This window comes from Moschus berezovskii, chromosome 28 (genome assembly GCF_049115385.1).
Source record: "Moschus berezovskii isolate FMDL1 chromosome 28, NW_MosBer_1.0, whole genome shotgun sequence".
In the NCBI taxonomy this organism is placed as follows: Eukaryota; Metazoa; Chordata; class Mammalia; order Artiodactyla; family Moschidae; genus Moschus; species Moschus berezovskii.
Window position 1 is genome coordinate 23,616,366 of NC_142487.1, and position 16,969 is coordinate 23,633,334.

Below are 16,969 nucleotides of genomic sequence, written 5' to 3' on the forward strand. Positions count from 1 at the left end.
CCAGTTTTCTTATTGTACAAGGAAAATAATGAAGGAATATGCTTTTTGACTGTGTCACATTTGGCAATTCAGAGGACAAGCACAGGTTGTATGGCCAAATTTCACACGGGATTACAGTTTCTAAACACTTAAATAACCTGGCAATAATTTCTGATTATTGACAAAAGATTGAACAACAACAATTAAAGTGACCCTGTCTTTGGTGCCAAAGATTAGCTAATCACTGTGATTACAACATGAAAGCTTGGAAGAGAGAGATGTTCCAAGGTCACTCTTGCTATTAAAAATTCTGTTTTGCAGCCCTAGCTCCTATGGGGTTATAGACTTTTTTACTCAAAATGGATGACTCTAGTTTGTTATATTCTGCAGTTTCTCTTTTCTAGTTATTTGCAGAGTGTGCTGGTGCTAAAGTCTGCGTTTTCCTTCTGTGACCATATCCAGAAGAATTTAGTCGACAAACATGCTAGGCCTTGACTGTGAGCTAGATACTCTGTGAAGTGCGAGAAAGAAATGCCATAGTATTTCTGTGGTCCAGCAGAGGGAACCGTTGTTGTTTAGTCGCTCAGTCGTGTCCATCTCTTTTTGCGGCCCTGTGGACAGTAGCCCGCCAGGCTCCTATGTCCGTAGGATTTCTCAGGCAAGAATACTGGAGTGGGTTGCCATTTGCTTCTCCAGGAGATCTTCCCGACCCAGGGATCAAAAGTGCATCTCCTACATTGGCAGGCTGATTCTTTTCCACTGAGCCACCTGGGAAGCCCAAAGGGAACAGACAGGTACACAGATACATGAACACAGGTGTCAATAATGTCCTGACAGTGGTTTATCCAGGGTACAATAGTGGCACAAAAAGGGTCAGGTGCACCCACGAAGAGTCAGCAAAGGCTTCGTACAGGACATGGAAGCCACTGGTTTTGATCAGAATCACTTCTAAGGCTGATAATTTCCTGGTTTTAGGACTTGATGGTGATAGGTGACCTTGACTTTTCTATTTTTAAGAAATTGAGATATAATTGACATAAAATGGTATGTAAGTATGAGGTATAGATGTGTTGATTTGCTCCATTTACTTTTGCAAAATGGTTACCAATGTAGCATTAGCAAACACCTCTCTCATGTCATGTGATTATCATTATCATTTCTTTTTTGTGATGAGGACATTTGAAATCTAGATTCTTAGAAAATGTGATGTGTATAATATGCACACCAGGTAGTATATGTATATATGTATGTATCAGTCAGTCAGTCAGTCAGTTCAGTCACTCAATCGTGTCTGACTCTCCGCGACCCCATGAATCACAGCACGCCAGGCCTCCCTGTCCATCACCAACTCCCGGAGTACACTCAAACCCATGGCATGTGTATATATGCCATATCTTTAACCACTCATCCACTGATGGACACTTAGATTGATTCTGTATCTTGGCTACTGCTATGAATATGGGAGTGCGTTTCTGGATATATACCCCAAAGTGTGATTGCTGGAGAGTATGATAATTCTTTTCATCCCTGTGGATTCAGAAGGAGCAGTGGTGAAAGTTTTCCAGGAGCTGGATGGCATAAGAAGAAAGAGGTGCCACTTCCCTGGCACCTGATTTGGCCACTAATATCACAATAATGAACCTTCCAAGTATATGCCTGTTTTTTAATTTCAGCTTTCCCATTTTGAGCTGAACTTGAAAGACTGCATTTTCAAAAGCTTTTTAAAAAGTTGTTTTTTAAATCGAAGTAGTACTTACTATTTTTAATAACGGACTTATTTTCAGTGTGGTATGTACTGGCACTCCCCTCTTTCATTATTCATTGAAAAGTCTTAGAAAAATTAAAATTCAGACATGCCTATTAGCAAAATATAAAATATTGATGGTCATTGAAAGACATGTTTTGGTGGCTTGGTTTTGTGAGATAAATATGATGATGCCTTTGGTTGATGTAGAAAATACTTATACAATGTCACATCCTTGAAGCAAGCTATAAACTATTTAGGTCAAGAGGTATCAAGAACCTTTTTTTATACGTCTGCAAAATATTGGATCAATGACAATAACAAGTCTTCATGCAAGGCTGACAAACGAGCAACATCATCTAGTTCTTCGAAAAAATAGTGTCTATGTACTGAAATGCCAGCACAGGAAAATGGCACAGGATAATCCTTTGAAAAACAGACACAGCCCAACAGATTTAAAAAAAAATGAGGACAGAATGGTATGCTAAATCTTTTTCATAAATTTATAGTCATTAATAAATAATTTTATAAATGCATAAAGTTCCCATGTAATGTTGTATGCAAGATGAAATTTGAGACTGTATTATATTTTACATAAAATGATCTTACAGAAAAAGAATGTTTTCCATGAGATATTTGTTCATCTCGATTTGTAAACACTTTCATGATATTACAAATATCTGGAAAATCCATGTCAAGGCCTGTTGATGTATTTGATATGTTGACAAGAAAGTCTGTGATCACTACCAGAGGAGCTAGTCTCATTGTCAAGTGGAAACATAAAATTCAAGACAGCATTTATAGCTCTCTGGCAAAGCATCAGCTATCATCCTCCTAGATATACCAGATTAGAGTAACTGGATGGTCTTGATGGAAGAAAGTTAGCTAAACTTAGGGTGGTCTAGAGGGGTAGGATGAGGCTTCCTTGGAGACTCAGTGGTAAAGAATCCGCCTGCCAAGTAGGAGATGCAGGTTTGATCCTTGGGTTGGGAAGATGCCCTGGAGAAGGAAACGGCAACCCACTCCAGTATTCTTGCCTGGAAGATTCCATGGGCAGAGGAGCCTGGTGGGCTACAATCCATGGGGTCTTAAAGAGTCAGACATGACTTAATGACTAGACAGCAATAGCAAAGGGGTGGGATGTGGGGGTGGGGGCCGTGGGAAGGAGGCTCCGGAGAAAGAGGATATATGTATACATACAGCTGATTCACACTGTCATACAGCAGAAACTAGCACAACATTGTGAAGCAACTATCTTCCAGTTTAAAAAAAAATCCCATGATAAACCATAATGGAAATGAAAATTAAAAAAAGAATGTATGTATATGTGTAACCAAATCACTTTGCTATGTAACAGGAACTGACAACATTGTAAATCAACTGTACTTCAATGAAAATAAATAAGAAGAAAATAAATTTTAGGGAGGTCTGCAAGGTAAGCCATGCTGTAATAAGCCTGATGGCTTTGTGGTGAAAAATTGCTAATATAGTATCAGAAAATATTTGAATGCCTCTTTCTTAAAATAAGGTCTAACATACTACTGTGTTTGGGCGCTAAAATAAAATCAGTACAGTTCAGGAAAATGGCAAAGATAAGGAGTTTGCTGAAGCCTGAAACCTGGATATGTACAAAGCATGCAGCTGTTGTGAGACTGGGTTCCCATGACAGACGGACACGGCTGGGAAGGTATAGGACCATGCTGGACGCCAGCTTTGAGAGCCCAAAGCTGTTCTTCGTGGAAGTGCAGAGGAGGCCCGCAGAGACGCGGGAGTGAAATCAATCTAAAAACTTATACGTGGGAGCACTCCCTTAAACCGAAGTCATAAACCATGCACAACAGAAATATGAGACAGAAGTCACTATTCCGCTTGCCATCATCTTGGACCACAGGGCTTTTGTAAAACAAATGATTTCTAAGTGCTTGAGGTCAAAGTGGAAGAAAAGGCATTTTATCAAACTTGTTCAGGGGAAGAAAGAACCTCCAAGATGAATGTCATGGCCTTGGCTCATGTATCATTCTTAGGGAATTCTTTGGGGCCTGTCTAAGATTTCGCTGCAAGTTCACCACATCTGGATAATTTAAACCATTTGAAACCCTCTGAAGATATTTGTATTTTCAGCCAACGTAAAGCATTTTTAAAAAGTGTTTTTCTTTATATTACTATAATATGTCATTAATTTAAAATATAAAGAGCTGGAAATAATGGACTAACAGCCATGCCTAATAGTGTGTTAGATAATTATAACATTTAATTACTTGAGAAGAGCAGCTTTAAAAGTTGTATACTACTTGGGGGAATAATTGAATTAGCAAAATTGTATTGTATTAACTATAATGGCACTAAGTTCTTATCACCATCATGAATAAGGATTTGTCAGTTGCGTGCCGTCACAGTCACACTGTGCTAGACACTGGGAATTTAAAAGTATTATTGAGGCCCCTACCTTAATTAATAATATACTGAGAATACCAGGCCCATGGCAGAAAAGAAAAGAAACAGGCCAGGTGAATTGTATGAATAGTGCCTCAGCTGGTAAAGAATCCACCTGCAATGTGGGAAACGTGGGTTCCATCCCTGGGTTGGGAAGATCCCCTGGAGAAGGGAACAGCTACCCACTCCAGTATTCTGGCCTGGAGAATTCCGTGGAGTCCGTGAGGTCGTAAAGAGTCGGACACAACTGAGCGACTTTCACTTCACTTCAGATATTTTTTTGGAACTCTCTTGCTTTATCTATGATCGAACAGATGTTGGCAATTTTGATCCTCTGCTTTTTCTCAGTCCGGCTTGAACATCTGTAAGTTCTCGGTTCACATACTGTTGAAGCCTGGCTTGGAGAATTTTGAGCATTTCTTTGCTAGCATGTGAAATGAGTACAACTGTGTGGTAGTTTGAACATTCTTTGGCATTGCCCCTCTTTGGGATTGGAATGAAAACTGACCTTTTGTAGTCCTGTGGCCACTGCTGAGTTTTCCATATTTGCTGGCCTATTGGGTACAGCACTTTAACATCATCTTTTAGGATTTGAAATCAGTATTCAGTACGGTTCATTTATTCATTCTGTAAATACCTATTGTATGCCTATTGTGTGTATAAGTTCTTGCCAGGAGCTTAGGATGCTTGCCTCTCTTCTTTTTTGGAGTTTATAGCCTAGCGGAAGATGTTATAAAAATTTTGTAATAGACTATGTAAAGGAAAGATGCCCAAGGCTGTGAGACCATGTAAACAGAGAGTTGAACTAGTCTGAGGGACCAGGGAAGACTTCCTGGAGGAAATGACATTGGATGTGTGGTTTGCAGGATGAGTAATGAATATAATCAGGCAAAGAGTTCAGGCAACAAGTGACCCATGCAGGGCCATTAGCATGTGCAAAGGCTTTGTCCTATTTGAGCAGAAAAATGAAGGTTGGAGTAGCCAGAGAACACAGAAAGGGAGGGTGATGCAAGGTGGTTCCAAAGCAGTGAACAAGGTAAGGATTAAGGATGTAGCAGGCCTTGTGGACCCAGGAAAGATGTCTGTCTGTATTTTAAGAGCAGTGGGAAAGGATGGAAGTAAGGCACGGTCTGCTTAGATTGGTGTTTAAAAACACTAGGCTTAGGGATGAACGAAAAATGGCAGACAGGCTAGAATGAATGTAGGACACAAGTTAGAAGACAGTCCTAATAGTCCCGGGAAGAAATGACAACCCTGGATTAGGCGAGGACAGTAGGGATGAAGAGAAGCGGATAGAGACTCGGCAAATGACAAAGCAGGTGAGGGAATCACTCTGTCTGCTCCAGACACACAGCCATGCCTATAATATACAGCTGAGCTTGAAAGCAAGGGGGAAACTGACATATGCCCGAAGCTTGGTCAGTTAGGTTCTGAGCATAGATAAGTGGGTGAGGGAATGATGTTTAATGCCTGCCCTAGTAGCAGCAGTTCATTCTAGTAGCAGCAATAATTTCAATTTGCAGTTTTCCCAAAGCTTGTGTAACCAGCCTTATTGCATCCTTTTAGAAACCAAGTGCCAGCTGGCCAGCATGCCTTCCTCAAAGGTATTAGTTTTAGTTCTGCAGGCTCCTTCCTCCAAACTTCTAAATTTTAATAATCACATTTTAATCTTTTTATTCCCCTAACCCTCAAGGGGGTAACAGCTTTCTGCAGTTACTACCTCCATACCATGCTACCTCCTTATCTCTTGACTGATTAACAATTCTTTAGATTCACTTCTGCCTGTTAAAATCACTGGTGTGGAGTCTGTCTACCAAATGGACTCCAACTAACAGAGAGGAGATAGAAAGGATATTTAAAAGGTAATAGCCAGGGACTTCCCTGGTGGTCCAGTGGTTAAGACTTCATGCTTCCCCTGGGGGGCACAGGTTCAACCCCTTGTTTGGGTTTAATCCCTGGTCAGGGAACTAAGATCCCACATGCCATGGGGTGTGACCAAAAAAAAAAAAAAGGGTAATAGCAAAGAGGCGATGGATATGGGTTTCTGAGAATTGAAGAGCTGTTTAATTTTCTGACAGAAAATCACACTAAGTCTTAGGCAGGCTAAATAAAAACAAATCCACTTTTGGGCTCGAGGATGCAGAGAAAAATCTCAAAAACTGTCAGAGGGAAAGAGAGCTTAGCTGCAAAAAATGTTGCCCTGATAGGAGACTTCTCATAAGCAGTAGATGCCAGAGACAAAGAAAGAGTGTCTTGAAAGTACTGCTGGAGAGCAGGGTTCTGATTTGAGAGCTGTCTAGCAGGTACTTTGATTGGACTTGGCAATGGATTGGATATGGGGTGGGGCTTTCCTGGTAACTCAGTTGGCAAAGAATCTGCCTGGAGTGCAGGAGACCCAGGTTTGATCCTTGGGCCAGGAAGATCCCCTGGAGAAAGAAATGTCAATCCACTCCAGGATTCTTGCTTGGAAAATCCTATGGTCAGAGGGGCCTGGCGGGCTACAGTCCATGGTGTCACAGGAGTTGGACACGACTTAGTGACTAAACCACTCGGAAGGAGAAAGAAATATCACAGATGCCCAGATTTGTAGCTTATGGATTCAACTCATTGTGCCGTTTACTGAGATGGGGAATGTTGGGGAAAGATCCCATTGGAATGGGAAGAGACCATACATTTGCATATATTAGGTTTTACATGCCTTTGGGATACTAAGAAGTGTGGAAGAGGAAGGTACACACAGGGGTCCAGAGTGTGACTGTACATTTGAAAGTTTTTGGCCTATGGATGGGAACTGTAGGTTAGCTAGTGTATTGCTTATCTATTGCTGTATAAAAAAATGATCCAAAATTAAGTGATTTAAAACAACACCAAGCATTTATTACCCCCACAGTTTCTATGGGTCAGAGTGGCTTAGCCACTGTGGTGGTTTGGCTTGGGGTCTCTCGTGGGATTTGTGATCAAGATGTTCACTGGGGCCGTAGTCAAGCAAGTTTGTCAGAGGGCTTGAGTGTGCTTGAAGGGCCAGCTCTGAAAGCGACTCACCTGGTGCCTGCTAGGAGGAGGCCTCAGTTCTTCTCTACCAGGGACTCCCCTCAGGCTTCTTGGGCATCCTCATGACATGGCGGTTGGCTTGGTGATCCTCAAAAGTAAGATGGAGGCCGCAAGGCCTTCTCTGGCCTAATCGAAGAAACCACCCACTGCCATGTCTGCTAGATCCTGTTTGGAAGGGAGTTCTGTTAAAGAATTTGTGGATATATTTTAAAACCATCACACTTGGGGAGAGATTATGTAGCGAGGAAGTAAAGAGAGCCTAGAGAGGGTCTCACTTCTTCTGTAAAGGGACAGATAGCAAATATTTAAGGCTTTGGAGGCCACAGTGTGTCTGTCACAACCACACGCCTCTCTGCTGTTGGGTGAAAGCAGCCATAGTCAACTGGAGTGACTGGGTGAGTCTGGGTTAAGCCCAGGCTGGGTTAGCCTATAGGCAATAATAGTTTGTCAGCCCTTGGCCTAGAACATAGCCAGGAGAAACAATTGCATATAATGACTAAATGAAACAAAAGAAGAAAATTTTAAAAAATCTTTCCTATCTCCTAACTCATAAAAGGGTTAAATCCAAGTGTGGTAGGGGGGTTGAGGAGCTAACAAATATATCACAGTATGGTAATTTATACATGGGCTTCCCATGTGGTGTTACTGGTAAAGAATCCGCCTGCCAATGCAAGAGACACAAGAGGCAAGGGTTCCATCTCTGGATTGGGAAGACCCCCTGGAGGAGGGCATGGCAACCCACTCCAGTATTCTTGTCTGGGAAATCCCATGAACAGAGAAACCTGGTGGGCTACAGTCTCTAGGGTCCCAAAGAGTGGGAAGCGACTGAACACACATGCATAATTTATGCATAATTGCATTTTATATCCTTAATGTCCTATTAGTTATTATCTCTATTTTTTGTTATTATTTGTTGTTTCAGTTGTAGAAATTGAGGCTTACATTGATTTAGGAACTTATCCAAGTTACTAATAGCAGATTTGAATTTGAAACCAAATATTATTAAAGTTTATGTTCTTTCCACTTAAAAAAAAAAATCGAATGTGAAGAAGTACTAATGAACATGACCAGAAGGATAACTTTGGCCATGTTTAAGGGAATTGGTTGCCAGGACGTTTATACTCGAATGTGAGCAGGTGATGAGTTATTAATGGGTTTGAGCAATGGGTTGTGAGGGGCATGATTGGAGCTGTATCCTGTATTCAATAATCTGACTGTGGGGTATTGATTACTTTGTGGTAGGGAGTATCAGAAGAAGGAAGATTAGACAAAAGGCTGATTCAGTAGTCTAGACAGGAAACTCTTAGGATGTGAACTTTAAAGATGGAAATAAGAACATAAAAGTGATATTGCACAGAAAAGTCCAACATCACTTTGGAAATAGACTGTAGGAGGAAGAACTAAAGATAACCCTGAAAACAGTGGCTGGATTTATGGAAGGAAGCCGTAAGGGGGAGCTGATTTATGCGGAATTGCGTGTTCTATTTTACACATTTCTGTGGAATTTGAGATGCCAACATGACATCCATGTGGAGGTATATAAGAGAAGGAACTTGTGAGAGGGACTAGGGCTGGAGATGTAGTTTTATAAATGTATTTGCTGGCAAGGTTCTTGGAGAGAAAGAACCATAGACTGTGAATATTGGAGAGCAGTTGACTTCAGGGTTTTTGTGGCGGGGGAAGGGAGAGAGAGGAACAGTACAGATGGTTAGACAAAGGCCAAGGCAGCGTTCAGTCTCAGCAACCAGAGGAAAGAATTTCAAGGGCAGGCCAAGTGCTATGGAGGTGGGTACCAGTGAGACTGAAGAGCTAGGAAAGACTTCTCTTTGGCTGTGGAGAGGTCTTGTATGATTTCAGTTTTTCACCAAGATACTAAACAAGCCTCACTGCTGGTTTCTACCTACAAGATCAACCCACTGCAGCTAGAGTGCTTCTCAACCTTGGCTGCCCACTGTTTTTTAAAACTGATACCTTTCTCCCATCCCAGGAGCTTCTAAATTAATTGGTCTGGGGAGTGGCTTAAGCATTATGATTAAAAACAAATCTCCCCCAGGTAATTCTAACATGCAGGCCAACATTGAGAATTATAGCCTCGGAGAGAAAATACCAAACTGTGGAGAAAACTGAGAAATTCCTGGAGTGACACTTGCTGATTGGAAAGTGGTGTGTTTGTATTTGGGGAGAGGTGAGGCTTTGATCTGGGACAGGAAGCAACTCAGCATGTCTGTGGGAGAATACGATAGGAATGGAGAGCTTGGGGATTTTGAATTTTATTCTCATGTCTCCAAACACATCCTGGGGACTGAAAATTCCCCATCTTTCATGCAGTGACTCTGAACTCTAATTTCAGATGTTCTCAAACATAAAACCAGAGAAACACAGAAGTCTTGAGCTTGTGAGGTGCTAAGAAAAGCAGGTAGGGACTTGCTAACCTCTGATTACTTCTCCACCTCTTGTGTTTCTCCTCCAAATCCCTCAAGCTGAGGATTTACAAACTGTGGAGTGTCTTTTAAAAAATATAGTTTCTCCCAGGAAAGTCGAACCCAGTGATTCAGTGTGGTTTTCTGGTGCCTCCACCCAAAGTCCTGCTCACCCCACCCCCACTCCTGCACTAGTTACGCTGACAGGGGCCGAAGCCTGGCCTGGTAAAAAAACTGATGCACTTAGAGGAAAATGAGCTCCTAGATCGTGGGAGGAGCACAACTATTTCAAAAGAAAAACATTCACTAGATTACATGTCCATCAGAAGGAGAACTGTCAGAAAAACATATAAATAAATTTAAAGCTAGCTTAATAAAAATAAAAGCAAGGAAAGGAGAATACTAACAATATGAAATAAGAGCAAAAGGTAATTATCAAGCCAGAAGATTAGGGAAAAAATGTGATAGTTGAAATAAAGCGCTCTAATGGGAAAAATGACAGAACAAATACAGCTGAGAAATGTGTTAGTAAATAGGAAGATGGGTGAGGAAATTCCCAGAAGGAATCATGGACAAGAAATTAAAAATGTAAAAGAAAGTTTCTGGAAGAAAAGTAATAATAGTGATAAGATCTGAACAATAGGCATCCCCTAAAAGAACTAATAACGAAGAGAAAAATTTAAAGAAATACATTTGCCATAATGTAAAACAAAAGATGAAGTACCTCATGTTAAAAGACCCCTTAGTGGTAAAGAAAACCTACCCTTAAGCATATTACAGTAAAACAGTATCAAAGAAATAAAAGAAAGTTCTAAAAGAGCAGATTACATTCAGAGGAACAGGATCAGGCTGACATCACATTAAAAAAATAACAGTGTAAGAAATAATGGGCTTCTTAAAGTATTAAAGAAAAACAGTTTAGAACCTAGAAACTTATCTAGCCAAACTGTCATTCAAACGTGAGGCCTGGATAAAGATATTCTGTCATGCACAAGACCTCAGAAGATTTTCTACTCAAAGATTCTCATTGAAAAAAGTTTAAAATAAAGTACTTAAAATACATGAAGAGAAAAATTGAAGGAAGCTTGGTAAATATATGAAGTAAAGGTGATTTAATCCTCCGGTAGCTTGTTGTTGCTGTCATCTTTAGAAGTTACTAACGTAAAAGAAAAGAAAACCCCGTACATGCATAACTAGCTGAAAGGGATTTCCCAGGGGGTAAAGAATCTGCTGAAGAATCTGCCTGCCAGTGCAGGAGCCACCGAGATCTCTGGAGTAGGAAACAGCAGTCCACCCTCATGTTCTTCTTGCCTGGAAAATCCCATGGAAACAGGAGCCTGCAGGGCTACAGTCCATGGGTCACAAAGATCTGGACACAACTGAGCATGCATGCAAGAACCTGCAAAGTATAAAAGTCTAGAAAATCTCAACATAATGAGAGTTGAAGAGAAACTGAGGTATTTCTGTTCTCGATATTTTATTAGGAGATAAATACAGATACCCAATTGAAAAATATAGAATGAATTTTTTAAAAGATAGCAACTTTAGGTAGGTTAAAAATGTACAAAAATCTATAATTATAATAAATATAAACAATAAAAAGAGAAATGTTGACAGATTGAAAAAAAACTGAATTATTCTTTTTCCAATAGACAAACCTCAGGCCTCCTGATATAACAAGACTGAAGGTAAAAAGATAAAAAGGAAACAAAGCAGAGGAATACCAATTTTTAAAAATGTATATCTAATTAAATAGACTATAACACTCCCCTTTTCAAAGAAGAGCATCATTAGGGATGAAAGAAAGAAAGTAAGTGAAGTAGCTCAGTCGTGTCTGACTCTTTGCTACCCCGTGGACTGTAGCCTACCAGGCTCCTCTGTCCATGGGATTCTCCAGGCAAGAATACTGGAGTGGGTTGCCATTTTCTTCTCCAGGGATTAGGGATGAAAATAATGATAAATAAGAGATGACTTCAAAATACATAAAACAAAGTAGAGGCAGCCCATTCGTGGTTCTGGGATGATGTTAGAGGCAAGCTGAGTGAGGAGCCTAAGTTTCTACTTCTGTTGGGCAGTAATTAGACCTTCTTCCTTCGTACCGGTGAAGACCCCTTGGCAAACCCGGACTTCTCTCCCCACCTGGCAGTATGAAGGTGCCCTCCTTTTCCTCACTAGGGTGCTATTAAGAAATGCTGATCAGAGGTAGGCCTTTGGCCAGTACTCATTGGTAAGGAGGCCATCCCTCATCACGGGGTAGAGAAGGTAACAAGAGAGGTGGTAATGAGATCGTCCCACCCCCACCAGGGACTTATCAGCGGAGGTCGGCTGGGGAGCTAGCCTCCCCTCTTTCGCCAGGCGACAGTGAGGAGCCCCCACCCCTCAGGTGTCAGCAGACACAGAAACCTAGATGTCTTCCCCCACCTGGTGCTAACAAGGCATTCCCCACTTCCTCTGCTGGAGTGATGTTCGTAGATGCCAGAGAAAATGGAAGTTTTTAAAGTAAGATCAAGAGTCCCGTAACATAATGCCCAAAATGAACTGAAAAGTCACTCATTTTATGAAGAATCAGGAGGCTCTCACACTGAATAAAAAAGGCAATCTGCTGAGGTTAACCAGAGATAACAAGAATGTTCGAATTATACAACAAAATTTTTAAAGCAGTCATCATAAAAGTGCTTCAGTGGGCAATTTTGAGCTAACTTAAAACTAATGAGAAAGTACAAAGTCTCAGCAAGGAAATAGAAGGCATAAAGAGGAACCAGATGAAAATTCTGGAACTGCAAAATACAATAACGAAAATAAAGACTCAGTGGGTGGACTTAAATGAGTTAGAATGAAGGGATAGGGGAAAACATCAGTGAACAGGCAGATAGAGTTACCCAGTCTGAACATCACAGATAAAAGAGTTTGAGAGAGACAGACAGACAGAGACAGCCAGAAGAAGGTGGGATAAGAAAACAGAGCCTCAGGGGCTTATGTGATAATAACAAGAGATTTGTGTCATCAAAGTCCTTGAAAGAGAAGAGGGAAGGTAGAGCTGAAAAAAAAAAAAAAAACCTCAAGTAATGGCTGAAAACTACAAGTTTGCATAGAACATAAACCTACAGATTAACAAGCTGAGCAAAATCCAAAAAAAAGAAACCCAAAGAAGTCCACACTAACATCAAACTTCTGAAAACTAAAGATAAAGTAAAAATCTTGAAAGCAGTGAGAGAAATGACAACTTAACTAAAGGAGAAAACAATTGTAATGACAGTGGATACATTAGGGGAAAAAAATTCAACCTTGATAAGCTAAGCTGCCATTGCAATGGCCTAGAAAAAGAAGAGCAAAGTAAACCTCAGTGAAGGAGGAAGGAAATAAAAAGAGCAAAAACCAATGAAATTGAAAATGAAGAGTAATAGACAAGATCAATGAAACGAAGAGCTTTTTTTTTTAAAGAGCATGGACTTGACAAACCTCTAGCGAGACTAACAAAATGAGAGGACGCAAATAGGCCCTAATAATATCAAAAGGGTAGGAAGGGAATACTGTAAACAATACCACACACGCACTTTTAACAACTTAGATGAAATGGACAACTTTTTTCAAAACACACAGGCTACTATAACTCACCCAATATAAGATGGTTAATTTGAATAGCCCTCTAAATAGTAAATTGAATTTGTAATTAAAAGACTCCCCAAAAAGAAATCTCCAGGACCAGATGGTTTTATAGGAGCATTAAGAGAAGAAGTAACTCAAAATTTACACAGTATCTTCCAAGAAATAAAAGAGAAGGGGATGCTGCCTATTTATTCTAAGATGCTAGTATTACCCTGATACCAAAAGCAGAAAAGTTCAACTAAAGAAAATTGCAGGCCAGTATCTCTTATGAATATAGATATGGAAATCCTTAACAAGATATTAGCAGAAAGAATTTAGCAATAAATAAAATAATTATATACCATGATCAAGCAGTGGTTATTCCAAGGATATAAGGCAAGTTCAAGACAAGGATGCCCATTATCACTATGTCTATTCAACATTTTATTGGAGATCCTTGACAGTGAAATGAAACAGCAACAACAAAAAATAGACGCTTAAGAATTGGAAAAAGAGGAAGTAAAATTTTAATTTGCAGTAATATGATTGCTGATGCTAAGAGCTGACTCTTTGGAAAAGACCCTGATGCTGGGAAAGATTGAAGGCAAGAGGAGAAGGGAGCAACAGAGGATGAGATGGTTGGATGGCGTCACCGACTCAATGGACTTGAGTTTGAGCTGCTTTGGGAGATAGTGAAGAACAGGGAAGCCTGGTGTGTTGCAGTTCATGGGGTCACAAACAGTGGGACACAGCTTAGTGACTGAACAACACCAACACAAAACACAGAACAATTTATAAATTATTAGAAATAATTAGATGATTTAGCTAGAAAAACATAAAGTCAGTTTCATTTCTATAAACAGAGCAAACAACTAGAAAGTTAATTAAGGGCAAGATGCTATTTGTAATATTGTCAGAGAATATCATGTCTCTAGGAATGAATCTAACTAAACGTGAGCAAGACTTCTGCAGGAAATTATAAATTCTCATTAAGAGACATTAAAGCAGATAAACATAAATGAAGAGATACAGCATGTTTATCCATAGGAAGAGATGTTATTGTAAAGATGATATATTCTCCATGTTGACCCTCTAAATGCAATGCAAGTTCAATGAAGTCCTAAATTGGATTATTGTGAAAGTCAATAAAATCCTTCTAAAATTTATGTGAAAGAATTAATAACCAAAAGTAGCCATGCTGCTCCTGAGGAAGAGTGGAGAGGAAATGTGCCTCATCAGATATCAGGACATACGATTAAGTCATAGTAATTAAGATAATGCGATATCTATGTTTGTCATTTCTATCTGACTTGCTTCATTTAGTATGATAACCTCCAGGTCCATCCATGTTGCTGCAAATAGCATTATTTTGTGCTTTTTAATGGCTGAGTAATATTCCATTGTATATATGTGCCACATCTTCTGGAGATTTTCACACTAAGTCATGTAAGTCAGAGAAAGACAAATGTCAGATGATATTACTTATATGCAGAATCTTTAAAAATGATACAGGTGAACTTATTTACGAAGCAGAAATAGACTCACAGACTTAGAGAATGAATTTATAATTACCAGGAGGGAACGGTCGGGGGGAGGAAGGGATTGGAATTTGAGATTGACACATAACACTGCTATATTTAAAACAGGTAACTAACAAGGACCTACTGTATAGCACAGGGAACTCTACTCGGTATTCTGTGATAACCTAAATACAAAGTCACTCAGTCATATCTGAGTCTTTGCGACCCTATGATTGGGACCCTCCAGGCTCCTCCATCCAAGGGATTTTCCAGGCAAGAATAATGGAGTGGGTTGCCATTCCCTTCTCCAAAAAAAAGAATAGATACATGCATATATAAAACTGAATCGCTTTGCTCTACACCTGAAACAAACACAACATTGTTAACCATTAACTGTAATATAAAATAAACATTTGAAAAACTAGTTTATCCATAAAATATAAACGTACTAGAAATTTATCACGACTCCAGCTCTCTCTGTTTCTTTTGCTGGTGACAGTCTACGTATCTCAAACATCTCACTCTGTATAAATTGATCTATCAACGCAAAACACTTAAGAAAGGTAGTGGGTTGTCAGCAGTGCAGTGGTGTGACCAAGTTAGCCAGTAGAATAAAATAGATGTGCAGATACACCTAAGAATCTATAACTTTGGAAGTTCATACAAGTAGCTAGTGAGATAAGCGAAGAAAGAGCCATCCTATGACTGGAACTGGAAAACCAGTTACTTGTTTGACAAAAAGTACATAGTACAAAAATGGCTCCAAATGAATTAAGAACTTAAATTTAACATATGAAGCCTTAGAAGAAAAAAATTAATTGAATGTCTTTTACGCTTTGAGCTAAGACAAGGTTTCTTTAATAGTATAGAAAAACTGATTAGAAAAGGAAATATTAATAAATTTGCATACATTAGAGTTAAAAACTTTGGTTCATTAAATAACTCTTAGAGCTAATGAACCATAAGTAATTGCAGACTGGATGAAGATATTTGCAATACACACAACAAGTAAGGATTTAATATCATGAATATGTAATTAAGCCTAAAATCAATAACAAACTGCGAAGACTTGATAGCAAAGTGGGCACAAGACAGGAGCAGTCATTTTACTGGTGAAAAAGCATGTCCGTTAATTACGTGATGAGGTGTTCAATATCAGTCGTCATCAGGGAAATGAAAATATCCTGATTTTTCATTAGCTAACTCTATCACCTTCATTGGCACAACAGAAAAATCTGATAATACCAAGTGATGGAGAGGATGTAAATCCACACAGTCTCTTATTTTTCGTTGATGGGAGTGTGAAGTGATCAGACTACTTTAGAAAGAAGTTTGGTATTTTTCTTTAAGTTGAATATTTACATTCCTTAGGCTCCAACAGTTCCTCTCCTAGGTGTTTGTCCAAGAACAACTTTTGTATATGTGCAAACAAAGACACATAACGTGTTTTTCAAACAGCAAAAATCTGAAAATAACCCAAATGTCCATTAACAAGAGTGTATAAATATACTGTTATGTTTATAGAACAGAATATTTTAGTGAATATGAAAAAACTATAATGATATGCAGCAATATGGATGAATGTTAGCCATATATTGAATGAAAAACTCAGTTCCAAAACATTTACAAAGTCGTTATAAAGTAAAAGCAATGAAAATAAAAATGTGCTTTAAGGAATGCATATTTGATAGATTCTCTAACTCTACCAAAAGCGTTTAAAGGGTGATCTCACTTTTGGTTCTCACTGCAGGCACATGTAGATAGAATAGGTTAACTGCACACTCAATGTCAACAATTGTTCACCGCCATCCACTTAGAGCAAAAATTACAGTTCACACTAGAAGTAGAAAATAATCAGCCTATTCTGTTCAGCGTTGCTCCAAACATCAGAGGTTTCGTGGAGGCCAAGTTACCTTCCAGAAGAGATGAAGTAAAATGGGAGGAGAAGGGAGGCTTGAGGTTGACTTGTGCTTCCCCCAGGTATATCCCAAAGCTGTCTAGATGCCCTTGCCATGCCATTCCTTCTCACGTGAGCCAGATCCCACGAGGAGTAAGGAGCCTGGATTTCCCCACCTTGGTAGTCTGGACAACATGTGAAGTAGGACAGTTTCATCATCTTAACTTTCTGGCACCTAGGGTCTGTCTCCTATTGAAACTTGCTCCCGTGAAAGAAAGCAAAATTCTCTCGAGCCTAGGAAAATTTAAATTTAAGGAAGTTTATATCACTTTCCCTCCTC